The sequence below is a fragment of the Humulus lupulus genome, chromosome 4 (genome assembly GCF_963169125.1).
Source record: "Humulus lupulus chromosome 4, drHumLupu1.1, whole genome shotgun sequence".
Lineage (NCBI taxonomy): Eukaryota > Viridiplantae > Streptophyta > Magnoliopsida > Rosales > Cannabaceae > Humulus > Humulus lupulus.
In genome coordinates, this window is record NC_084796.1 from 41,123,812 (window position 1) to 41,150,987 (window position 27,176).

A 27,176-nucleotide genomic window follows, 5' to 3' on the forward strand; every position below is an offset into this window, starting at 1 on the left:
GTTCTGGGGAATAGCATTAGTCATTGGTCCGACTCTTGGAGGTTTCCTTGCACAGGTAGTGTTTCTTGGTGTATGAAATGAATATGGTAATTTTGTCACATTTACACATCATGTATTATTTTCTTTTTATAAATTTGTACAACAGCCTGCAGAGAAGTTACCACATATTTTTTCTCAAGAATCACTATTTGGGAGGTAAGAATGATCATTTTATCTATTTTAGATTTTTATTTATTGGTTAATGTCTCATTGGCCTTCTTAAAAATTGTTCAAGTGTCTAACTTTAAACTTAAAAAAAAAATGATTTGATAGGTTTCCCTACTTCTTACCTTGCTTGTTCATATCAATGATCGCACTAGTGATAACTATTCTGTGCTTTTGGCTTCCGGTATGTTCGTGTATCTATTTTACTATTTTTTGTCATTATAACACTTTAAAATCTCTAAAACTACTGCAACATGATAGTGTTCGAAACATCAATATGAAATTTAAGGGGCAATATGAACAGAAGACTCAATTTAGTTTTTCAATCAACTTCCATGTCCAGTCTTCCCTGTAATGATCGACTCAAGATCATCTCATAAGCTGAATTATTTTACTGACGTCACAGTTAAAGAATCACAAATAAAATTCAAAGATTAGAAGATCCATAACTTTAGATCATTAAGAATGATTTTCTACTTACACATTTGTAGTTATGAAATATTGCTTGCTTATATTTGTGATAATTTCATAGAAAGATTCGGTAGCATAATACTGTAAACGGAAAAGGGAAGAATATTTTTGTTTGGATTATTTTGGTAAAAGACTCAGCTCATAATCGTACTTGCAATGAAGGGTCTAAAGATTAGGTACTCAATGTCATATTGGGATGTTTTAGCTCTAACTATAAGAGTGATATTGTTTGATCTGTATAGTTAAAAATTAACACTATAAAAATTCTTACTTTTAGTCATAACAAAATTTGTAACTAACAATGAAAAAAATGTGACTAAAAACGTGTCAATATATAATTGTTTTCATAAAAAATTCTGTGCTAAAAGTATTAGTTGCAAAAGTTACAATTTGTTGTGATTAAATGTATCTTTAGTAGTCACAATAAATAATAAATTGTGATTAAACCTATATTAGTGACAATTTATGACTAAAGTTATTTTTTTAGTTACAAGCAACTTTTTGTTGTGACTAACATGTTGTGACAAAATGATAACTTTTCTGTAGAATAAGTATAATAGAGAACAGGAAATCCTCGTAAAGGAATGTCGAAAAGGTAAAAAAGTGTAGTAATGAGTAAAAGCTTGATGGTAATAATTTTCATAGGTGTTAGAATGTTGGAGAATCACACTAATCCTTGTCATAGGTGGAGTTTCTCAGGCTTTAATCTGACTTGTACAAAAGGACATATTTTTTTCTACAGTGATAGTTGAGTAAAAGTTGGTCCCCCACATACTCAAAAGTAGAAATAATAAAAGAAATTAATTTGACATTCAATACTGTGTTTAGTATGATATCTTTCACGTTTGATATGTTTAATATTTATTGATCAACATACTTAACTACTTGCATGTGGTCTCAGGAAACACTTCACTTTCATAATAAAGTTGATGAAGAAGAGAATGAGAAACTTTTTGATCGATTAGAGGTGAACACAAATGGATCTGATCTTCGTTCAAATTCACAAAAATGTGAAGAAGGCTGTCAAACTCCTCAACAAAGTCTTTATAGGAACTGGCCCCTAATGTCATATATTATTGGATTTTGTGTTTTCCAACTTCATGACAAGGCTTATGCAGAGGTAGGCAAAACTTCTTCCACTAAATTCATTGAACATTTATTTTTAATCATCTCATTTTTTTTCTTCGATTTCAATGAATTTTTTTTATATTGGTTCTAGATTTTTCCCTTATGGGCTATTAGTCCAAAGAAGTTTGGGGGATTAGGCTACTCAAGTTCTGATGTTGGTGAAGTTCTTTCATTTTCAGGCACTCATGACTAGAAAACATACATACACTTGTCACTCACGTAATTGGTATTGGTATGCTTATCTGACTTTCTTTCATGATGTTCTAGGCATTGGTATGCTTATCTTTCAGTTATTTGTGTACCCACCATTAGAGAGAAAGTGTGGGTTTTCTGACTCGAATCGGAGCTGTATGTCTAGCATTTTTTTTAATCTCTTTCAACATGTTCAACACACTTTTGCTATGGAATTTATTTAAATGTCTCAAGTATTGTTGAAAACCTTTCGACTTGAAATTTTGCTTGGTTTCTTGTGAAGGTTGTTACAATAGCATTGCTATCAACTTACCCTTTTATGGCCAAGTTGTCTGACCTCTCGCTCACTCTTTTGATTGATTGTGCATCTGTGATGAAGAATATAATATCTGTAAAGGTTAGTACCATATTTGTAAAGGTTATTTTTCTTTACAGTTGCATATTATAAACCAATCTTTAGAGCATGGAATAGTATGTGCCTATATATTGTGGTTGTTGGTGTTGTTGTCAGTGGATTTTGCAGTATATTTCTGTAGAGTCCAAGAACTTTACTTAGCTAATTGTTTAGTAGTATTATAGTATGTTTAGTGTTATCTTTGTTACTATGGATTTTTGGTTCAGACCAAGGAATTATTTGGACACTCATAGTAGTACTTATAGATTTTCTAAGTTTAACCTATAGTTTAAGAATATTAAGTATAACCTAAGGTTTGATTAATGTGACTGATATTAAGGATTATATTTACTATATTATAAGGTTTAGACATCAACCAATAGGATTTTAAGCACATGTTATGAATGGTGATTAAGGATTAAGTATTTTTGAGGATTAAATTTAATAAGGAGTAAAGTTTGAATGTTATAGGGTCAGTCAGCAGCTTTGAGTACGTTGAGGGCTTAGTCAAGGCTGTTTACTCCATTCAAACTTAGCTAAAAATGTGTAATTTCGTGTTTAAATATTCAGCGTGTGCCGATATATCGCAGCTATAGGGGGCGATATGTCGCAGCACGTAGATACGGAAAACACGAAACGATGCACGGTCGCCTCGGGCATACTGGCCCAGGCGATATATCGCCTACAGGGGGCGATATATCGCCTCCTTCAGCATGGATTCAAACTCTTTTGAATTCATTTCCTTTCAGCCATTCAAACTCCTTCAACAGTCCAGCATCTTTTGAACGAGTCTTCAGCCTCTGCTGAACGATTATTCAAATGATTTTCACCTAAAAAGCCATTATTTTTATTCAAGATATTTTCATTCCCAAACTCTATAAATAGGACCTAGTACCCAGCCATTATTCACCATTTGCTCTAAGTTCAGAAGCTGCTAGTGTTAAGTGAGTGTGAGAGTGTAAACACCTGGTTTGGGGAAAAACTATAAGCTTAAACATCATAAGCTTATCAAACACTTTGGGAAGGGAGTTCTATAGTATTTCGGTGGAGGTTAGATTGATCTTGCAAATCTTTGAGGTAAACCCGAAACTTTGTTTCATTTATTTCATGTTATTTCCTTTCTCAAAACCTTCTACTCAGTCCCCTAACCTCATTCTTATTTTGGTTAGGGAATCCAAGTTCTTAAGCATAGAAGTTGGTAAGTATGTTTTTATGGTTTAGTCTTTCCATCTCTTTCATTTCTTCTTCTTCTTTCAACTCACTCTTGTTCATTATGGTTTTAGGAGTGTTCCAAAAGTCCCAACTCAGTCCATTATATCCCGGTAACTTTGGTAAGGAAAATAGGCTAGAATCAATATGTTATGTGCTTATGTTATCTATATGTTTTATGTTATTAAATGTGTTATGATATGTATGAATGTTTGTAGGCTTGGGCATATGACCCATATGGCTAACAAGACCCCAAATGGGTTATGGGCATATGACCTACTTAGCTAGTAGGACCCCACTAACTCCATGGGCATATGCTTGTTTAGTCTATGGGACCCCAAGAATAATGGCCATTATAATAAGTGTATGTTATATGTATTATGTTAAGTCTTTATGTTTTCTTATGAAATTATGTATATGACTTTGTGTTAGATTTTCCTTGCTGGGCATTAGGCTCACTCCTTTCTGTTTATGTGCAGGAAAATAAGCTTTAGAGGCGGTAAGATTCGTGACGCTTGGAGGATGTGTATCGATGATGAATGGAGTCAAGGGGCCGAGCGTTATTCGATTCGAGGATGTAGTTTCGTTTTATGTCTTTTTACATGTATTTTCCGCACTAATTATGTAATGTCTTATTATTTTAAATTATGTTTTTGTTTTAAAGACAATGGGATCCCATACCCGTTTTGGTATTTACTTTGTAAGTAACTCTTATTTTTATAAGTTACTTAATAAAATTATGGTATTTTCGCAAATGTAAGTTCTTTTAAGGATTTTATGCATAGTTTCGTTAATGGTCCAAATAGTCTAGAGTAGTGGGTCATTACAATTTCATAGACCTTCTCTTGTGCATTTTAGTGGGTTTCATGCAATGCACTGGAGAAGAGCAACAGGTGTATCCTTTAGTTGGGTTGTTAGGTTGTCAGTAGATTGACTGTAGCCATATAGCCTTGTTGTGCGTTTTCACATTGTTTAATAATCTCCTTTACCTTGCTGAAATTTTTTCCATATAAACTATTCTTTCAGTGGAAAAAATGTGTCTTGCCTTAACATATCCCTGCATGTATTGGTTAATAGAAACAATTATGGTATTGGATTTATAATTATGTTTTTCTATATTTCTTTTATTATTGTTTACTTATTTTATCACATGTTCTCCATCTGCAACCCTTTTTGGCTAATTACTTTTTATTTATGTTGCTGGGTGCTCCTTTTGTATAGTTCTTTATTCTCGCAATTAGATAGCCTTCCTTATAGTTGCGTTTTAGATTTTTCTTTTTCTCTTATTGGTTGGATGTAGTGTATGTTGGGCAATTTTTTTTTAACCTTGTGGTTTTTTTGCTATTCTTTTCTTTTTTATTTCCTTCTTTCTTGCTTTACTCATTTGTTAAATCAGAGATGCTAGGCATAATTGTAACTTTGTTTACGTGATATGAGAAAGAAAAACAAAATAAAATAAATTCCATAGTTTGCTAACTAAATAAACAGAGTCATTTGGCTCTGTTTCTTTGTTGTTGAGAGCTGTTCTTTTAGTTTTGTTCAAGTTTCTATTGTAAGTTTATTAGGTATAGAGCTTCTTTTCCTATTGGAAGACTAGGTAAGGGTAGACTAGACTCGTTTTCCCATACAGCTGCTTGAAGAAGACTTGAGATTCAGCCAGGTCGATCACTTTGGGGACTTTCTAGTCCAACTTCTTTGTTTGAATTCAATAGAAGAAAAGCTACATGTAGAAATGCAACTTTTCATTTCTTGAGAAAAAAAATCATGACCCACCTTTGATATTTGGTGTCTTGCTTGGTCCCGCTGCTACTTTTTAACCAGATATGACCAAATAGTATTCAATACATTTCATTTCATTTCATTTTATTATTATGCTAATAAGAAACTTGATCGGATTGTAATATGTATAAGTATATAGTAAGAAACATGCACATGAGAGTGTATAAATAAAAGCGACCGTATTGCTTCAAGAATGGCCTACATGTATAAAAGGGATACGTACACGGTTCTTTTATTATCTATTTAACTTTGATTGGCTGATGTGATTCAAGTCAACCTAGTATTCCTTTAAGGTGTGAGTACTTACATATTTCTTACATACGTGTTTCAAAATCTGTGGTGTTGGCCAGCTAGCTATATGTAGATGAGTTTAATTTTGAGAAATATTTATATATATACTGGTTATAGGTCACTTATAATTAACTTGATCTTATCTGTTCGCACTAGATTTTATTATATATGTTTGCTTCTGATCATATATTATATAATATAATTTGTTTTTCTCATGAAAGACGAAATTTACGTGCTCAGAGTATACAGCATTATAATATGAATAATATATTTTTCATGCATAAAATTTTCTACACTAAATGTACTTTTAATTAATGTAATATTTGACATGACCGTGGATATATATATATATAACTAGAAAATATAACCGCGTTTCGCGCATTCTTTTGTAATTATTAAAACATATATATTTTAAAATATTTTTTGGGAGACTGTAGGGTGGTGATTCATTTTGACCATACTCGTACACCATGTTCTTTATATAGACACGTGAAGACATCTTGACCATAATTTTTTATTTCATGATGATGTTCACTGTTATTGTATAGCGAACCTTCTGTAGATTTTTGAAAAATTCTGACAAATTTTAAAGTAGTGAAAACAAAGTTCAAAAAGCTTGTTGTACATTTACTTTTATTTATTATTATTATACGCTTTGCGTAGTTCTTTTTATAAAAAGTCTAAATTATGTATAAGAAAATTTATATTTTGTGTAAGATTTATTTTGGCCAATTACCTATTTGAAGTCTTTATTTTTAAAAATTAACTTTTAGATCTCGTGTTTTGTCAAAAGAATAAAAATTGGAATTGATAGATTAATTATTTGAACACTGTATTTTTGCTCATTACCCGTTTTGACCCTATATTTTTTAAAATGAATCTTTGGACCATGTATTTATTTAAAATGTTCAAACTTCTTATGAAAATTAAATTATATATTTATATAATTTTTTTTTCTATAAGGGTTCACACTATTTTGAACCTTGTATTTTAGTCGATCACCCATTAGAACTTTTATTTTTACAAATTAACTTGTAGACCTCAAGTTTTGTTAAAATATTAATATAGAAATAGATAAATCTATTATTTGAACACTATATTTTGGCCGATTACTCATTTTGATTGTTTATTTTTAAAAAATAACCTGTGGATCATATATTTATTCAAAAGGTTAAAAATTATTTATAAAAAGTAAATTATATAAATATATATAATTTATGTTTTCTATAAGGGTTCACACCATTTTGAACCTTGTATTTTAGTTGTTTACCCATTTTGACCATTAATTTTTTTTAATTAATTTGTGGACCTTGTGTTATGTCAAAAATTAAAAAATAGGAAAATTTGGTACGTGGGTTCTTTAAAATTCATATATACAGTGTAAATCGATGTACTAAGAGTTTACTTTCTTTAGTGAAAATAATAATAATTAGAATTTTAAATAAAAATGATAGCATCAAGCGATTCAACACCCGATAATAAATTTTAATTTTCATTAATATTCAGGTATTATATATTCTTACCAATATCAAGGTAGTTCTCTTTCTAAGGAAGAGAACTGCCTGCAAAAGCAACATATTATTTTGTAACGGCATACTTTTATGGGTTAAAACTGAAAAAATGAATAAAATATTAAAGAAAATAAAAAATTAGATATTTTAGATTGTAAAATGTTAATTATAAAATGATATAATAATATAATAAAATCTAATTGTGATAACTGTTTAGTTAAAGCATATGTGACAATTCTCATTGATATCTCTTTCATGCTATTATTATTGGATAACTACTGTTTCGTATGACTATATTAGAATCAATGTATTTATAAGTATGTGTATTAATTTGGTTAATTCTGTTATATTTGTTGAAGGGTTGATGTACATATATATGTATATTTTGTTTTGGACACAATATAAAATTCTCACAAAATAGTAAAAATAGATTGTAAAAAATATAGAATGCCACCTTCTCATTTATATATAGATATAGATATAAATATTTTGTAAAACTATTCACTTTGGAATAAAAAAACATAATCTATATCTATATATATATAAAGGAGAGCTTCAAGGAGATGATGTGGCACTCTAAAATTACTCCAAACTATTTTTTCTATTTTCTCCTTTAATCTAATTTTTTTATTCATTTTTATTATTAATTATTTAAACTTTATTTTTTTAAATATTTAATTAAGATATTTTTTTAATCTATATATATATATATATAAAGGAGAGCTTCAAGAATATTACGTGGCACTCTAAAATCTCTTCAAATCATTCTTTCTATTTTCTCATTTAATCTAATTTTTTTTATTCATTTTCTATTTTCAATTGTTAAGATATTTTAGAAAATAGAAAATGAATAAAAAAAATTAGATTAAATGAGAAAATAGAAATAGTGATTTGAAGAGATTTTAGAGTGCCACATAATATCCTTGAAGCTCTCCTTTTTATATATATATATATATATAGATACTAGTGGAATCTATGTGGACGGATTTTCCGTTATATATTGTTCTCAGCCAATCGTTTAATATCTAGTTACTTTAAAATTTGTCACCGACTCACTGCAATTAAGACTGGAATCGTAATGGCCAGCATTCCACATATCGTGCTCTATTCCCAAGGGCATGGGCGATATATGATGGTATTAACATACTTTTTTTTCTATTTTCATAGAAGTTCTTTTCCCTCGAATCCTTTTTGTAAATTATGTTGGCTTGTATTTTAGGTGAACCAGATCCAAAACTGAAAATTTCTTGTTGGCAAATATCTCCATTCATACCAAACAATTATAAAGATAGCCGTCTTTCTACTTATGTTTTTGTGAATTTGCCTCCACTCTATGCTCTGCTGTATGTGTTATACTTACACACACAAGAAACAATAAATAGTTACCCAATCCCAATATTTGTTAAATTACCTGCTGAGGTTTGAACTACTGACCTCTTAAACAACACACACCTTACCACTTGAGCTAGAGTCAAGTGGTGCCTAATGTGATAAACTTTGGAGCCTGTTTTTGAGCCCTGCAGGTTTATTATATATCTTCTTGTTGTTCCTGATGATTTTTTATAGACATAACTATGTATTTTCTGCTGTTTCCATTGTTTTAATTTCATATTTCTGATTGTGGCACTGCTCATTCTTGGTCTCCCTATACCAGGAATGAAAGTGTATGTAACTGATGAAAAGGAGTTGATAATGGAACCAGCATTAAGATGGGCTGGAAATCCTAACATTATGGTTGCAGTTAAAGCGTTTGGTTTGAGAGCCACAGTTAAAGTATTTGTTTGATAGTTGGTTGTTATCTAGATTTCCGGATAGCGTTTAGATTGATGTCCTCGGGGAAGCAGAATTATCGATGTCTTTCACGGTAGGTGACCAGAGCTCGCGGATGAACAGAAAGGCTTCGCCTCTCCCGTTTAGTGTCCGGATTACTCTTCCAAGCAAACACAACACGGAAACTCGTCAACTCTCCCGGACTCCCGAAGGGGTATCCTTCGGGGAAGCCCCTTCCAGGAGAAGCTCTTCGAGTGGTCTCCGCGGAAACAGTTCCGTGCCTCGCACGGAACAAAGCCAAACGGTCGAGTCCTGGAGGAGGCATATTTGGAATGATATCCGCCTGACACAGGATCCCGCCTGACACGCCCGTCAGGTCAAAGCCGCACACATCCCAGCACGCCTAAGGGTACCTTTTCGCCTACTGTTCCGCTGACAACTTGGAGAAGACGGCTGACTTTGTGTGTTCCCCATACTTTCACGTAAATATACCCACATAGAGTCTTGTAGCCATGCTACTACAGTAATTGTATCCCCTATTTATGGGTGGTGTAATTAAGACTCATGTACGTAGAGAAAAACCCTAATCCGAAACCCTAGCTATAAAGACCCCTTCATTTTACAAGAAGGGGGACGGACAACAAATCAAATAGCAGGAACTCTGCTAAAATCTCTCTAGCTTCTTCTTCTTCAAGAGAACCCGAGAGAAACATTGTGAGTGTGTGAAGTTCTTGTACACCAGCCATCTTACTGTAATCCTTTCCAAGTATAATAACATCGACTCGTGGACTAGGGCTCGTTAACGCCTGAACCACGTAAAAACACTGTTTGTTTGGTTACATTTTAGTATTTCTACAGTTCTTATCTTTTTATTATTCTGTTTGTATTCGTTTCCGAAAAACTCGGTAAACATTTTGGTGCTTTCATTGAGAGCTGTAGGAAGTTGTTAGTCAGCTCTTTTTCTGTGTACGTTTTTTGTATTCACTTCGTGCTAAAGAGATGGTGACTACGAGAAAATCCGCTGTTGACAAAAATGCTACGGTCAACCCCGATGTTGCGATGGAAGATGTGGTGCAAAGCGAACCCTTGGACTACCAAGGTGAAGACCCGACATCCCGCCAGGATCGGGTCAGTACCGAAGATACAACATACTTAGAAGACGAAGAAGAGTATGTCCAAGACGGTTATTACAAGGACGGTTGCTACTATGAGAAGGACCCAGAACTGGTCCAAGTAGCCGAAGAACTGGAGGTCACCAAAGCCAAGCTTGCTGAGCAGGAGCGCCTCTCCGAAAAAATGCAGCGCATGATGGAGCGCCTCCAAAGCAAGTTCGGAGACCTAGGCGACTCGGACGAGGACGCCTCTGTTTTGGGTGGTGCTGATGCCGCTATGCCGGATCCAGCCGCTGCTGGACCATCCAAAGCCGCCCCTAACAAGGGCAAAGAAAAAGTTGGAGAGCCTGTACGCGCTGACGCCCCTGCACCTCCTAAAGGCGTGAATCACCAGGCCGACTACCTCCCCCCGCGCGCAGAAGGTCTCTGGCGCTCCTAAGCCCAGACGTCCTTCAGCCCCAAGGGGGCACTCTGTGCCTAAAGGGCCTAGTGCTAAGGCACCCAGGCCTAGGGGAAGGAACAACCGCCCCAGTGATTCCGTCAACCAGGACGGTCGGGCTGCGAACTCGCACTCCGAAGATAGCTGGTCCACGGTGGACCTAAGAAGAAAGTTGGAGGCCAAGTATGAAAAGGCCAAAGGAGAGAAGGCCCGGCCTCGCGGAGCTGACCTCCGAAATCATATCAATGACAAGCTCCGGGGACGTGACCTCCCGGAGAGTGATACGAAGAGGCTCGAGGAACAGATTGCCGCCTTGACCAAGCTGGTCCGGAAGCAAAGTGGGGCCCTGTCAGACTCCGAGGAGGAAGACCCGGAACCATGTATTCGGAGGATCGCGGAAACGTCCCTCCCGGATAACTTCAAAATGCCTCACATAGAATTATATGATGGGAGGACAGACCCGCGTACCCACCTAGCTAAATACAACAAAATGATGCAAGTGGCGCGTGTCAGTGAGGACGCCAAATGCATGTGCTTCTCACTCACCCTTACCAAGTCCGCGGAGGACTGGTGGAAGAGATTAGCTCCCGGATCAATCCACAGTTGGAAGGAGCTACAGTCCGCGTTTAGGAGGCAGTTCATTGCTGCCCGCGACCACGACATGGAGGTTGGTTCCTTAACCAACATCAAGCAGCAGCCCAATGAGAACCTCAAAGCTTTCATTCAGAGAATGATGGAAGCTGCTGCAAAGACCAAGGTCAGCGATGACATGAAGCTGATCGCCCTTCAATCGGGCCTTACTGTCGGCTCCCTGCTATGGGGGGAAATGCAGAGGAGACGGGCAGAAACGCTGTCCGAATTCATGTCAAAGGCTCAGGGAATCATCAACCTTGAGGATGCCTACCAGCAGGCCTTTGGAGTTCCCCCAGCTCCAACGCCTTCCGTGACTGCGCCGAGCTTTGCTTCGCAAGCTCCCACACCAGCCCTCACGCTTCCAGGAGCCCAATTCACTCCCAGTGTGTATGGGCCTTCCGCGTCTGCTCAGACGCCGAGTCAAACCCATTTCTCTGGGTACGGAGCAGTACAAACCGGATGTAGTATCGCTCCTGGCATGCCGCAGCCGCAAGCGGAAGCCCCAGAACGAAATTTGAGCCAATCGCAGAGCAAACGAAGTGGAAGAAACTCCAACCGGGGAGACCATGCAAAGAAGCCCCGGAAGGACTATGAGCCCAAGTTCACGGAATATACCAGTTTGATAGACTCGCGAGAGAATGTCTATCGGGCGACCTGTAATATGGTCAACTACAGGAAGCCCCCGAAAGTGTCTCACGGAGGAAGGCGTCCGCGAGACTCCAATAAGAGGTGTGAGTTCCACGGAGACGTGGGGCACACCACGAATGAGTGCCTTCAGCTGAAGGATGAGATCGAGTCCCTGGCAAGAGCGGGACACCTCGGTCAGTGGGTGAGGATACCCATTATCTATCCCGGACAGGGGGTAGTTCACGGAGCTGCATATTCCCCGAGACAGAGGGGGACCGCTAGCGCTCCTGGAGCCGGTCACCCCCAAGCTCCCGGGTCGCAGTTCCCAGCGCTTCCTGCTCCACCCGCTCCGGCGCCCAATGCCTTGGTGGCTCCAAGACCGGGCAACCCATATCTGCCCGGCCTTGCTCCGCCACCCGTTGACGGACACGTAGCCACCATTTCCGGAGGACCACACCTTGCCGGAAGCACCCGCAACTCCCAGAAGAGGTACATGAGGGAGTTAGAACACACCGGGGAGATGTGCGCCTTGGTTCAATCACCTTCTCAACGTCCCCGAATGATGGACCTTCCCATCACCTTCACGGAGGACAACGCTCGGCATGTGCACTTCCCCCACAACGATCCCCTCGTGGTGGAAGCCCAGATTGCCAATAAGAAGGTCTCACGGATCTTGGTCGATAACGGAAGCTCCGTAAACATCCTCTTCAAAGCGGCCTTCCATGCGATCGGATTGACCGAGACAGACCTAGCCCCATGCCCCATACAACTTCAAGGGTTCAATGGGGATGCACTCATGCCATTAGGAAAAATTCAACTTCCAGTCACCCTCAGAGGAGAGAGCGACGCTTGTGCCTTCAAGCACAGCACATTCGTGGTGGTCGACTGCCCCACGGCGTACAATGCCATCCTAGGCCGACCGGTCCGAATAGATTGTGGGGCCATAACCTCGATACGCCATTTATGCTTGAAGTTCCCATGCGACGATGGGCGTATCGGCACCCTCCGAGGAGACCAACGGAGTGCACGAAGCTGTTACAACGTCTCCGTCCGATCCGTCTACACGGTCCAGGAGACGGTTGCTGCCGTTCCTTTAGCGGAAGAATTACCAGAAACTAGGGGTGCTCAAGGGGCATACTTTGACGAACTCGACCCCAGAGTGGGAATCGAGAAAGCAATAGAGCCGATGGAGGAAGTCGAAGAGGTGATCCTCAACCCGGGAGAACCCACCAAAGTCATTCAGGTGGGGAAAAACCTGCCGTCGGCCATCCGAGATAAGATCGTGGCCACTGTGAAGGATAATCAGGATATCCTGGCATGGTGCCACGCTGATATGACAGGGATTAATCCCAATGTTGCGTGCCATGCGCTCAACATAGACCCATCCGCAACTCCAATTCGCCAAAAGAGGAGGCCGTTAGACCCAGTGAGGGCCGAAGCCGTCAAATCTGAAGTGGACAAGTTGATGTCCATAGGCTTTCTCCAGGAGTCGCACTATCCCATGTGGTTGGCCAACCCAGTTCTGGTCCCGAAACCCGATGGGTCCTGGAGAATGTGCATCGACTTCACAGACCTAAACAAGGCCTGCCCGAAAGATTGTTTCCCTCTTCCGCGAATCGATCAGATGGTAGACGCTACTTCCGGGTACGAACTCTTATCCTTCATGGATGCGTACTCCGGATACAACCAGATCAAGATGCATGTCGCGGACCAGGAACACACCAGCTTCCTCACGGACAAGGGTGTCTACTGTTACGTGGTCATGCCTTTCGGTTTGAAGAATGCTGGGGCGACGTACCAGCGTCTAGTAAACAGAATGTTCAAGGAACAACTGGGGAGGAACATGGAGGTGTACGTGGACGACATGTTGGTAAAGTCCAAGACCTCCGGGGACCACAGTGATGACCTTGAGGAAGCTTTCGCCGTGATCTGAAAGTACGGGATGAAACTGAATCCAAAGAAATGTACTTTCGGGGTCTCGTCTGGGAAGTTCCTCGGTTTCATTGTCAGCTCCCGCGGAGTGGAAGCCAACCCTGAGAAAATAAAGGCGTTCATAGATATGCCTTCCCCCTGGAAACATAAGGATGTCCAGAGCGTTACCGGAAGGATAGCTTCCCTCAGCCGCTTCGTATCCAAGGCCACTGACAAGTGTATCCCCTTCTTCGATGTGTTGCGAGGAAACAAGAAGTTCGAGTGGACCCCCGAATGCGAAGCAGCCTTCCAACACCTCAAAGAACATTTAAGCCGATCTCCCATTCTGTCCAAACCCGTTGAAGGAGAGGCGTTGTTCTTATACTTGGCTGTGACTGAGCACGTAGTGAGTGCCGCTCTCGTCCGGGAAGATGGCCGTATCCAGCTCCCTGTGTATTACGTAAGCAAGAGGTTATTGGACGCCGAGTCCAGATATTCAATGATCGAGAAACTCTCCCTCTGCTTGCTAATTGCTTCACGGAAGCTGAGGCCATATTTCCAAGCGCACACCATCAAAGTACTCACCAACCACCCTCTCCGACAAGTCTTGCAGAAGCCCGAGTCTTCTGGCAGATTGCTTAAGTGGGCCATGGAACTGAGCCAGTTCGACGTCCACTACCAACCACGTGTTTCCATAAAAGGTCAAGCTCTCGCGGACTTTATTGTGGAATGCTCGAGAATGAATGACCTCCCGGAAGATCCTGTCCCGGAACTTCCCACATGGAAGGTCTATGTAGACGGAGCCTCAAATGAAAAAGGAGCTAGAGCGGGGGTCATCCTAATATCTCCCCAAGGGCATCAGCTCCAGAGCCCCATCCGTTTCGCGTTCCCAGCATCCAACAACGAGGCAGAACACGAAGCCATGTTAGCTGGATTACGACTGGCCAGAGAAGTCGGAGCCCAAAAAATCGAAGTATACAGCGACTCCCTACTTGTGGTAAACCAAATATCCGAGGAATACCAGACGAAAGGCGAAAGGATGGCTGCCTACGTGTCTCTCTCCCGCGACCTACTGCAGCATTTCAAAGGCTACCAAATCCGCCAGGTCCCCCGGGACCAGAACTCACTCGCGGACACGCTGGCCAAGCTTGCAACGGACCCGGAGATTGAACAGTATGGCTTAGTCCCCATCGGGCACTTAGAAGCCCCCAGTACTGAGACACGAAGGATAAACGCCATCATCGACCATTCCCACTCCTAGATAGGACCCATCCTCAGATTTCTCACCACCGGAGAGCTCCCCACTGATAAAGCTGACGCAAGGAAGCTCCAATATCAAGCTCCCCGATACGTGGTTATGGATGGAAAGCTTTACCGCAGGGGGTTGTCCATACCCTTCCTTAGGTGTGTTGCCGGAACCGAAGTCAGCACCATCATCCATGAGATTCACGGAGGCTTCTGTGGCGATCATACCTCCGGGCTGAACCTCTCCAAAAAGATCCTTCGACAAGGATACTTCTGGCCCACCATGAAGAAGGATTGTGTGGATTATGTCAGGAAATGTGAGCAGTGCCAGAGGTACGCCAAGGTTCCGCGAGCGCCGCCTACAGAAATTACCCTAATGACCAGCCCCTGGCCGTTCGCCGTTTGGGGCATTGACCTAGCAGGTTCCCTCCCAACTGGAAAGGGTGGAGTGAAGTATGCCATAGTCGCGGTAAACTACTTCACCAAATGGGCTGAAGCTGAACCTATGAACACGGTCACATCTAAAAAAGCACTGGACTTTGTCATCAGGAATATAGTGTGTCGTTTTGGGCTTCCACGAAAAATTGTGTCCGACAACGGAAAGCAATTTGACAGTGAACACTTCACGAACTTCTGTGCTTCGCATGGAATTATCAAAAGTTTTTCCGCAGTCGCCAGACCCCAAGCTAATGGGCAAGTGGAAGCTGTAAACAAAATATTGAAGACCACGTTGAAGAAAAAACTCCAAGCCTGCAAGGCTCATTGGCCGGAAGAACTTCCGCGAGTACTTTGGGCCTATCGCACAACAGATAGAACTTCGACAGGGCACACGCCTTATTCCATGACCTTCGGTTGCGAGGCCGTCATCCCAGTAGAAACTATGATCCCCTCTCATAGACGAGATACCTACGACCCTACCCGGAACCATGCCCTTCTCCAGGAGTCCTTGGACATGATCGAAGAGCTCCGGGAGCAGTCGCAGGTCCAACTAAAAATGTACCAAGGCAAGATAGCCCGACACTTTAACACGAGAGTCAAGAGCCGTACATTCGAAGTTGGGGATCTCGTCCTGCGGAGAGTATTTCCTGCTACGCAGGATCCGGGAGTAGGAGTCCTCGGACCCAACTGGGAAGGCCCCTACGAAGTCCAAGAAAAAGTGGGCCATGGGACGTATCACTTAAAGAGACTCGACGGATCTAAAGTCCCGCGCGCCTGGAACGCGGAGCACCTCCGTCGTTACTACCAGTAGGCCCCGGACCATCCAGTCGGAAGTCCTTGGTGAAATTAGCAAAAGTGAAAAATGTGGAAATAATCCTCCCTGTTGTAAAACTCACGCCTAGCAGGCTAATTTAATGAAACACGGAGAGATTCACTCCGCTTTTACTGCACTTTTTATCCCTGTGTTCAAAGCTGCGTTTAAACAAGTGACCACGCGGTCCGGAGACGTCCGGACCCCACGCTCACTTGGGGGGATATACATGGCTAAGGCATAGCCATACGCCCCTTGAACAAAACGCACCCAGAACACCACTTATGTGCTAGCATTATGTTTGAAAATTTTAAATTGTTTGAAATGTTTAAATTGTTAAGCTTAGGTTTATTTGTTGCCATGAACATGCTTGCATTACGTGTCATATGTGCATTATGTGCTTATGTGAAAATTGCCATGGAAATGCCTGCCAGTATGTATCATGAAAATTATCTCCTGTGTAACCCAGCGATGGACAGGACTGGGGGTTGAGGCACGTTCATAGAGCTACGCCAAAATACCCCCAACTCCCTGACAAGTCCTTTGCAGAATACTCCGCGATCGCTGTAGAGCTTTGCTTCGCAAGCTCCAGCTCCGGGTCCCGCAAGGCGAAAGATGGCAAGATCCGCGATCGCTGTAGAGCTTTGCTTCGCAAGCTCCAGCTCTGGATCCCGCAAGGCGAAAGATGGCAAGATCCGTGATCACTGTAGAGCTTTGCTTCGCAAGCTCCAGCTCCGGGTCCCGCAAGGCGAAAGATGACAAGATCCGCGACCGTTGTAAGCCTTGCTTCGCAGGCTCCAGCTCCGGATCTCACAAAATAATGCATAGAAAGCTCCTCGACCATTGCAAGTCTCGGCTCCAGGACCAGACATGGTCGATCCCCCACTCACAGGAGGCCTTGCTTCGCAAAGCCCCTGGTCCAGGATCACACCTGGTGGGCGTGGCGATTTCCCCGACAGCAACGAGCCTTGCCTCGCAGGGCTCCATGCCAGGTCCCTGAAGTCAGCCACCATGAGGTTCGCAACAACAGTTAGTTTTGCTTCGCAAAGATCTAACCTTAAGTCTAGCGACGCTCACCAAAAGAACTCCCGTTCCAAACCATGGAACGGCTCACCTTAGCAATCCCAGTGAACAGTATAACTACAAGTCCCGGGATTGGCTATTTGCCTTAGGAAAGCTAAAATACGGTGAAAGGAACCTGGCCGTTGGAACCAGGAAACCTTCGTAACCTAAAAACTACGTGGGAAAAGACATCATCCGTTAGAGCTTCAAGTGGGAAGTGCATAGGTTTTGGCCGTTGCAACCAAAACCTCATACGCCCCTACAACAGTTTCTACCGTATAAAAGTCTACCCTAAGTGCAAAGATAAATAAAGAACTCGGCAGAAAAGAAAGGAGAATGCTATAATTATGGCAAATATGTCCGCAATGAAAAAACTCAAAATGAAAAATAAATTAAAGATAAAACCCCTTCAAGCATTGGGGGTAACTGCTGCTTCCACGACCGCGGCTTCGGGGGCATTGGCTTCAACTGAGGCTGGCGGAGTCGGCTCATTGGAAGGCGGAACTTTGTCATGAGAAGGTTCAGAGGTCCCCGCCTCTCCGGGATCTCCCACCTCAGGAGCTCCAGCACGTTCGTCAATGTTGTAAGTTTGGACGTACGCCTCTGGGCCTTGATCCCACACGAGTAGCTTCTCCCTCATGGCTTCGGCATCATCTCCCAGATAGCCTAATACCTCCGGGTTCACTTTCCAGAGTTGATGCATGAGGACCACATGCGATATATTAATCGTCCTGTTCAGTATCACCTCAGCATCCCCCTTCTCCTTCAAGCGCTCCGCCTCGGAGGTTGCCAGCTGTGCCTCCGCGACAGTTAGTTGAGCCCTCAATTTTTCCATTTCGGCCTTGGAGGCATCACGCTCCCCCTTAAGAGAATCAATCTCCTTGCGCTTCTCCCTATTTTGGCTTAGCACGGATTGCTTCTCGGTCACATGCCCCCTGGCAGTGAATTGCAAGGCCCCGATCTCTTTATCCTTCTCGGCGAGCCCCAACTGCAGCATAGACACGAGATCCCTGCTCCTCTTATGGAGTTGCTCCTCCTCGTGCAGCTTACTCTGAAGAGTGGAATATTCCTCTTGCTGCTTAAGGAGGAGATCATTTTTTGATTGCAAGCGAGCTTCCAAGGTATCCTTCTCCACCTTGGCTTGGGACAGCTCTTCCCGGAGCTTGGAGTTTTCGGCCTTCATCCCATCCAACCGCTGTCTAAACTCATTCTCTGCCTTGGCCCGGTACTCTTGGTATTTCGCAAGATATTTCTTGTCCGCCTCTTCCTCAGCCGTGCGCCGGGCCTGATCAGTCTTCTCCGAAGCCTCCAAGGCCTGTTGGGTCAGTTTCTGCTTCTCCGCCTCCAAGGCCTGGCGAGCCAGCTGGCTCTCCTCCAGTTGAACCAGAACTGCACCAACCTCCCGGAATGAGCGTTCCGCGATCATAGAGGCCTGCAAGGAAAGACAAAAGAATGAGCTAAAGCCGGATCAAAAGACAGATGATCCCAAAAAAAAAAAAAAACAACTGACGGCTTACCCTGGACAGTTGCTGCTTCACAGCGTGTGTCAGCAACAGCGGATCCTTACTGCTACTGATGGCCCATTTCTCAGAATTGAGCTCGCACAAGCTCAGGGCCATGTCCTCCATCATCTCAGCTCCGAACGGCGCCAATGCACGTCCGAGCCTAGGCACCAGCCTCTTCTCCAAGGCTGGACCATCCAAAACCGCTCCGGCCGGGTGAAGGGATCTCACCCCCTCGGCCAGCTCAGCTCTCTTCACGGCAGACAAGTTATCTGCCCTTCCCTGAGTGACAGCCTTCTCCGCCTCTAACCGCCTCTTCAAAAAACTATCGGCCCGTCTTACACCCTCCAGGAGAGCAGCGGGGAAACTGGTTGGCTTCCGCGGGAAGTGGAACTTCAGGCCAGGCAGAGGAAGGTTGGTTGTCTGAGAAGAAGGAGACCCCGGAAGGGTGGACCCCCTTTGGGCTGGGGGAGGAGGCAGACGGGGTATTAAGGCCCCGGTCTGTTGCTTTTGCTGCTGCGGCAGCAGAAGTAATTGCCCTTGTTGCTGCTGCTGGTTTGGATGTTGTTGTTGCTGCTGCTGTGACGTTGGTGATTGTCTATGTTGTTCTTGTTGCTACTGTTGTTGTAGTTGTGGTTGCTATCGTTGCTGTTGTTGTTGCCTTCGACCGGGAGAGGAGTGTCTAAGGCGTTTGTTCTTAGCGCCCTCAGCATCTTCTCCGGGACGCTTGCTCACTCCAGTTGTCCTCACGGGGAACACAAGCCCTTCCCCGTCGCTGCTGCTACTCGAGACCATCATAGTCTCGGAAGGCCCGTCAGCAGGAGACTTCTCTACCCTCGGAGACGCTTGCGCCTCGCCACTTGTCTTCTTGGGGGAGGCAGCTTTACCTCCCCTACCAGCCTTGGTCTTCCGTCCTTTCCCCGTGGACGGGTCTTGGCTGGTGGCAGCCTTCTTAATGAGTAAAGTAACCCTCCCCAACATCTTGGCTTCTGGATACTCTGCAAGAAACGTACAAAGCGAGGTTAACGAACCAACAAGCAATGAGAAAGAAGATAAGCGGAAGACAAGACAATCAACAACATAAAAGCACAAGCAAGCCCGCCAGCAGGGAACAAGAAACGAGAAAAAGACAAGTTTGAAAGGGACGACCATGCACGAGAAACGTGGATGGCCTTCCCCGAGCAAAACAAAACACCGCTTCCTGCTCCAGGAAGCTCTCGTACTCCTTGAAGTCCGAGAATGACATGCTGAGGGAAGAAGGGTCAACCATGATGACACCTTCTGGCAGACTACCGTCACTCAGACACCCGAGGACCTCATCTACCCTATCGCAGTATCTGTCGAAGGGTATCCTATGCGGATCTAGCCTAAGGAAACGGGGATCAAACCCCATCTGAGAGGTCCGGGAAACCTCAGGCAGGCTGGGGGTGTGGATCAATCGAAAACTAGTCTTACCTCTCCCGGAGGTACTAGCCCCCGGAGCCCCTTCGTTAGGGTAAGCCGCGGCGTGGCGAGCTTCGATCTCCTCTACCTCCGGCTGGGGGTCGGGGAACCTCTCCGCCCAACTAGGAGATAAAGTATTTTCGTCCCGGGCTGCTTGGGTGATCACCTTAGACAGCTCCAGGGCAATCTGCTCCCGGATGTCAGCTGACACCTGAGTTTGCCCCCTGCCACTCACTGGCTCGATGTTTTGGAAGGAGGCAAGTAACCCATACTCCCTCAACGATTCGAAGGTCACAAGTCCCTCCACTTTCAACTCTTCCTCAGAAAGCCCTTCGTAGAACTTGGACCTCCTTATCATCTCTGCGTAGCGAGGTGTCCGCGGAACGACTTCTGCAAAATTCAAATACGAGCGTTAGAGATCCTACCAAAAGGCAAATCAAACGCAAAGAAACAAAGTTGAAAAGGAGAGGAAGGAACACTTACCAGGGATTTTGAAGTCCAAAGATAGGGCTGGCACCCTCTTCAGCGGAAAGCCAGTCGTCAGGAACCAGTATTCCCGGAGGTCTGGAACCCTCGCGGTATGACAGGTGGGGCACATCACGTCCGGGTGCCTTTCCAGCCTGTAAAACCCCACCTTGTCTGAATGACCCCTCATAGGCTGAGACTTCAACCCGTAGAAGTACAGCACCTCCTCCGGGGTAGGAGCTTCCAGTTTCCGGGACTTGCAAAAGATGAACCACCCTGCTAGGAGCTTGTAGCTGGGAGGAATCAACTGGAAGGGGGAAATCCCCGCCTTCACACAGAAATTGGCAAAGTAGCTCCTTAGGGGCAAGTGCGCCCCACACACTATGTGTGCCCAGCTCCAGGCACCGAAGCCCACGTGACTCTGGCTAGCCGACTCGCCCAGCACCGACAGACGATGCCACATCAGACCTGGGATGTTCTTCAGGCCTGCCTCGGAGGAATACAGCTCCAGCATGCCATAATTCCTGAAAAGGTTCGGCTTTTGGTCCATCTCCCAGATGGAACTATTGGAAGTCGGTGGGCTAGCCGCGACCACTTTCGCCTTTCCTTTCCCCTTTGCACCAACGACAGGGGAACCCTTCTCTTGGGCAGAATCAGCCTCCCCCACAGCAAGGAGGTGTTCCTTTGAGATGTTCGTCACTGGACAAAAGAAAGAAAGAAGAAAACACTCTAAGCAGTCAGCACCCTTGTCATACCCTAGTGGTATCAAAGGCGTCGGGGAGACCCTCCCCGAAAACTGCTTGGAGAGGCTCCCACCGAGCTTACCGAGGGATTGGCACCATGCCACCCGAAGGGCAGCAAGGAACCACACTCCGACTCCGAGCCTAAGCCCACCAAAAGAAGTGTTTTTCCAGAGAAAAACACCCTAAAGGCGTTCATGCTTATGCCCTAAAACAGCAAAACAAGGAACGACTTTCCGAACGCAGATCGCCCAAGCATGCAAAAAAGGCTACTTATCGACTCACATCAATCACATGCCTACCAAAGCCCTATTCACGCATGCACGTAAGCGATAATGGCAGAAACCTCTACTCTAACAACTACCAAGTAGAAATACTTACTGATATTCGGGTAGTTGGAGGTTGAAGGAGTAACTGGTTCACTGCACAGCACGATCGCGAGAAGTAAAAGCTGCAAAGACGAACGGCGATTCAAACCCTGAACTTCGGCGAACAAACCCACTGCCAAATCAAAAGAAAAGTTTCCAGATACTTACCAAAAGAAATGGCAAGATCGGGGGAACGTAAGCTGGGAAGCCTGAGAGTTCGAAGGTTTGGAAATCTGAAAATCCTAGAGATAGAGAATCTGAAAGCGTAAAGAGGAAGAAAGGTCCTTTCCCTCGTTTTTATAGCAGGGAAGAAGTCGTTTCGAATTCCTCAAATGGACGGTCCCGATCTTCCCATTCCGTGTGCATCAGATCTAACGGCTGGAGATGAAGCGACGATCCTATTTATGACTCCTCGGATGGGAATAAAGTATTTATTTCCCATCATTACACCACCTCGGGCCCGGAGTACCATTAAAAACCGTCAAATCATTATTCAGATGACTGACGCACGCATACTCAACCAGTCGCCTCACGCACACGTCTTGGTCGCAGAACCATTCCCAGAATGACACGTGGTCCTTGCCGCACTTGAGTACTTGAGTTCAAACAGAAGAAATTCCCTTTCTTTTTCATACTAGCACTCAGGCGGGAAAAAGGAACCCTTCTGGGAACACAGAAGGTGCCCCCTCGCCTAATCTAAGAGACCAAAATACCCGGAGGACTGTACAAGCTCCCGGATCTCTCAAAGCTCCATGACCTTGGGGGGTAAATGTTATCCAGATTTCTGGATAGCGTTTAGATTGATGTCCTCGGGGAAGCAGAATTATCGATGTCTTTCACGGTAGGTGACCAGAGCTCGCGGATGAACAGAAAGGCTTCACCTCTCCCGTTTAGTGTCCGGATTACTCTTCCAAGCAAACACAACACGGAAACTCGTCAACTCTCCCGGACTCCCGAAGGGGTATCCTTCGGGGAAGCCCCTTCCAAGAGAAGCTCTTCGAGTGGTCTCCGCGGAAACAGTTCCGTGCCTCGCACGGAACAAAGCCAAACGGTCGAGTCCTGGAGGAGGCATATTTGGAATGATATCCGCCTGACACAGGATCCCGCCTGACACGCCCGTCAGGTCAAAGCCGCACACATCCCAGCACGCCTAAGGGTACCTTTTCGCCTACTGTTCCGCTGACAACTTGGAGAAGACGGCTGACTTTGTGTGTTCCCCATACTTTCACGTAAATATACCCACATAGAGTCTTGTAGCCATGCTACTACAGTAATTGTACCCCTATTTATGGGTGGTGTAATTAAGACTCATGTACGTAGAGAAAAACCCTAATCCGAAACCCTAGCTATAAAGACCCCTTCATTTTACAAGAAGGGGGACGGCCAACAAATCAAATAGCAAGAACTCTGCTAAAATCTCTCTAGCTTCTTCTTCTTCAAGAGAACCCGAGAGAAAAATTGTGAGTGTGTGAAGTTCTTGTACACCAGCCATCTTACTGTAATCCTTTCCAAGTATAATAACATCGACTCATGGACTAGGGCTCGTTAACGCCTGAACCACGTAAAAACACTGTTTGTTTGGTTACATTTTAGTATTTCTACAGTTCTTATCTTTTTATTATTCTGTTTGTATTCGTTTCCGAAAAACTCGGTAAACATTGGTAAAGTGAAAAAAAATATCCTATTTACTATGATCAAGCAAATGTCGCTCTGGATTCAACATTTTAGAATACTAAATTACCGATTCTTCTCAATGTTCCAGGTTATTGATCTGCAAGTATTTGTTCATCCACGTATTACCTTGAAGCCTTTGGTTCCAGAATTTCCTTGTTTTGCAAAAATACTTGTTTCCCTTATGGAGAAGGTATGGATCTACATATCTTGCTAATGGTATATAGGTTATCATTGGACAGAAGGGAATTTTTTTTTTACTTTGTAGAGTCTTAAGAATTGTGCTATCTCTGATGATACATTAGATTAAATTTTGGGGCTCAGTTGTTGAATTCTTGAAGTATAAAATTCTTCTTGGTAAATTTTCATATCAGTATTGTGATTCATATGGCCTTTTTCTATTATGAGTCTAGTTATTTCTCACTGCAACTAATCATTCGAGGAGAGGTTGGATATACAAAATCAGTTTTGAGTTCTATAATTTGATGGCACTCTTATTTATTTGTTTATTTATTTATATTATGTGGCACTCTTTTAGGTTTTGTCTTAAAAAAAATAAAATTATTTCCTTCTTTCATTATTGTCTCTAATGTTTTTTGCAGCCACATGTTGACTTTGGATTAAAAGTACTTGGTGCAGATGCTATGTCCATTCCTGGCCTATATGGGTTTGTCAGGTAGAGTACTCATTTAAGTTTCGTTGATTGAGGCTTAGTTGAATAAACACATAAATACATTCATCCATCTTATAGACAAACATAATTTTCTGAGAGTACATATTAATCCTAATATAGTAACTAAATGAATATTGCTTGCAGTTTTTACTTATCTTTTTTTTATTATTCAGAGATGTTTCATTTTGTTCCTTGATACTATTTCTTTTATTATTATTATTTTCTGCCTCAGGAAATGATTAAAGATCAAATTGCAAACATGTATTTATGGCCCAAATCTCTAGAAGTACAAATGATGGATCCAACAAAGTAAGATTTTTTCCCCCTGATTATATTATAAAAATTCCATACCATAGGCCTATTGCTATAATTTGATGGTGGTGCTTAATTTTAGCAGAGCTTCGAGGAGACCTGTTGGAATTTTGAATGTAAAAGTGGTGAGGGCCTTGAAACTTAAAAAGAAAGATTTTATGGGTGGAGCAGATCCTTATGTTAAACTTAAGTTAACTGAGGACATGATTCCTTCAAAGAAAACAATGCTGAAGCATAAAAATTTGAATTCTGAATGGAATGGGGAATTTAACATGGTTATCAAAGACCCCCAAACTCAAGTATTAGATATAATGGTTTATGACTTGAATAGGTAAACTATTTGTGAGATTTTTCTTGTTTGTATTGTTTGGATATGTGAATGTCGGTATGGCAAGAAATGTAATTTGCCTTTTCAGATAACACTTGCTAGCAATACTGGTTGTGTTAACTGATGTTATGTATCTAATTCACCTCTTTATATTTTCTAATTTTAAGGTTGGCAAGCACGATAAGATGGGTTTGAATACCGTTGCTTTGAAAGACCTCACACCTGATGAGTCTAAGGTTCTCACACTAGAACTACTCAAAAACATGAACGAAGATGATGCTCAGAATGATAGTTTGCCATGTTCAATATATATTTGAAATCTACTGTGAAGTTGTTCTCTATAAATATATATACAAGCTTATGCAATGGTGACAAGTTTTCTTGAATCGAATGTGGCACTACTATTGTTTTGAACTGAGTTTCATGTTTTTATGATAATGTAGCATGTGAAGAAGAACCGAGATCCAAGATGGGATGAGGAATTTTCATTTACGCCGGATGAACCTCCTACCAATGATAAGCTTCATGTGGAAGTTGTTAGTGTTTCTTCAAGAATGAGCTTGCTGCATCCCAAGGTAAATACTCCTCCATGTTTTTACGATATTGTGGTCTTCGAACTAAATATTAGAAATACATTGTTATTCATATAATATACATTGAGAAGTCACATATTAAAATTATATATATTTTTTTCAACTAGGGAGTTATGGGGTTTGTGGATATAAAACTAGCTGATTATTGGCTCTTTGTGCTTAGAGATTCGATTTTCGTGTTTTGTTGTTTCGGACATCGATGTGCTTGAAGTTGCGATTGATGTTTCATTTTTGTTGTTTATTGGATGAAGTTTGAAGCTTGATTTTCAAACTGATAACTAATTTTTTGAAAAAGCATCTCAAATTTTTCCATAAAGTTTACACGTGATTTTCTCTATAGATATGCTCTTCTAAGAAAGTTTTGAAATCCATGTAGTTCAAGTGACAAGTTTTGTATACATTGTCCTGGAAAATAACTCTCTTTTCCATTACAGGGTGGAATGTCTAATGAGATGTACAATACCATAGCCCGTGTAACAGATGGAATCTATGAAGGTAGACATATGTGCTTGCTTTTCTGTAAAGTTTTTCTTCCCCTACATTGTTATCTACGCTCGTGAATGGAGGATGTAATAAAATTTGAATTGTTGGACCATTGTAGGCATTGCTATTGGAGGTGATGTGTTTCCAGGCTCCACTCTTTCTGATCATGTTCTGCGATTTAACAATATTCCACAGGTACTTTATTGCTATCATTAACTTGCCTTCAAAGTAGCCTGAGCTCTCCTTTCTGTTTATGTGCTTATAGAAGGATCTGTGTCTGGTGCCAACTTGTATTTAGATATGTTGCATGATCAATTAATGAATGCCCTATAAAATATTAGACTTCTATTTCTGTGGGAAAATCCATCATTTCAATTGTTTAAATTAATAATTACTGTACTAATAATGATAAAATTATGTGCTTTTAAACCCTGTCAATGCTGCTGTTTACTTAAATCTACGTACATATATATGATTGTTTGGTTTTATTAGTTATCTTAGAGGGATCAATTATGCATCACTTGTAATATATATCTCACAAGCTGAGATTTTTGGTGACACCTTATTTATGATTTTTCCATTTCCCTCTTTAGCACCCCAAAGCCTTATTGTCCCTCAGTTCTAAAATTGATGTTTCTCCTCGCCACTCCATAGACAGCTCACTGAAGTTATTTTCCTGAGACACACAATCACGCACTCACACCTCTCGACTTCTCCTCATCAGTCCCCAAACAATTTAGGCTTCGGATCTTTGGATGGTAAGTCTTCTAACGCTTAGAGTTTCGGTTTATATATACATATAAATAAATCGTTAGTTCAAATTTTTAGAAAGAGACTTTATTAGTATAGCTCTAAGAGAAAGAAATAAAACTAGCAGCAGCAGCAGCACTGTTTCACTATTTGGCTGGTTTAGTTGGTGCCTGCATCCATGGTCACTTGAATTAATATTATGCACCATTTAATTAAAAGACTAAGGTCACTTGAGTATATATAGTTGTAGTAATGTTTGTAATATAATAACTTGTTTATTATTCAAACTCAATTATTGTAAATTTGGTTATGCGTCATGATATTATTGACTATTTTAGATGAATGATATGATAATTCATGACCTCATTAGTTTTTCTTTTATGTTTTATTTACCAGATTCAACAAGTGAAGTGCAAAAGAAAATCTGATTTGGAAGGCTTTGGTGTGCTGACATTTGGAAGATCATGAATTCCTACCTTTACTTTTGAATATGAAACTGTTTAAGACTATTTTGTTGACTATTGTGAGAATGTTTTGTTTATGTTAATTACACAGTGTTGAATATCTTAAGACTTTTGGATAGTTTTTTTAGATAATCTTGAATGTATTTTGACACAATTA

The 27,176-nt window shown here is 42.1% G+C and overlaps 1 pseudogene; it reads left to right on the forward strand.

Annotated features, from left to right (window-relative positions):
• The first annotated feature begins 1,738 nt into the window (after positions 1–1,738).
• Positions 1,739–25,571, forward strand: LOC133832108 (synaptotagmin-1-like; annotated as a pseudogene).
• The last annotated feature ends 1,605 nt before the right edge of the window (positions 25,572–27,176 follow it).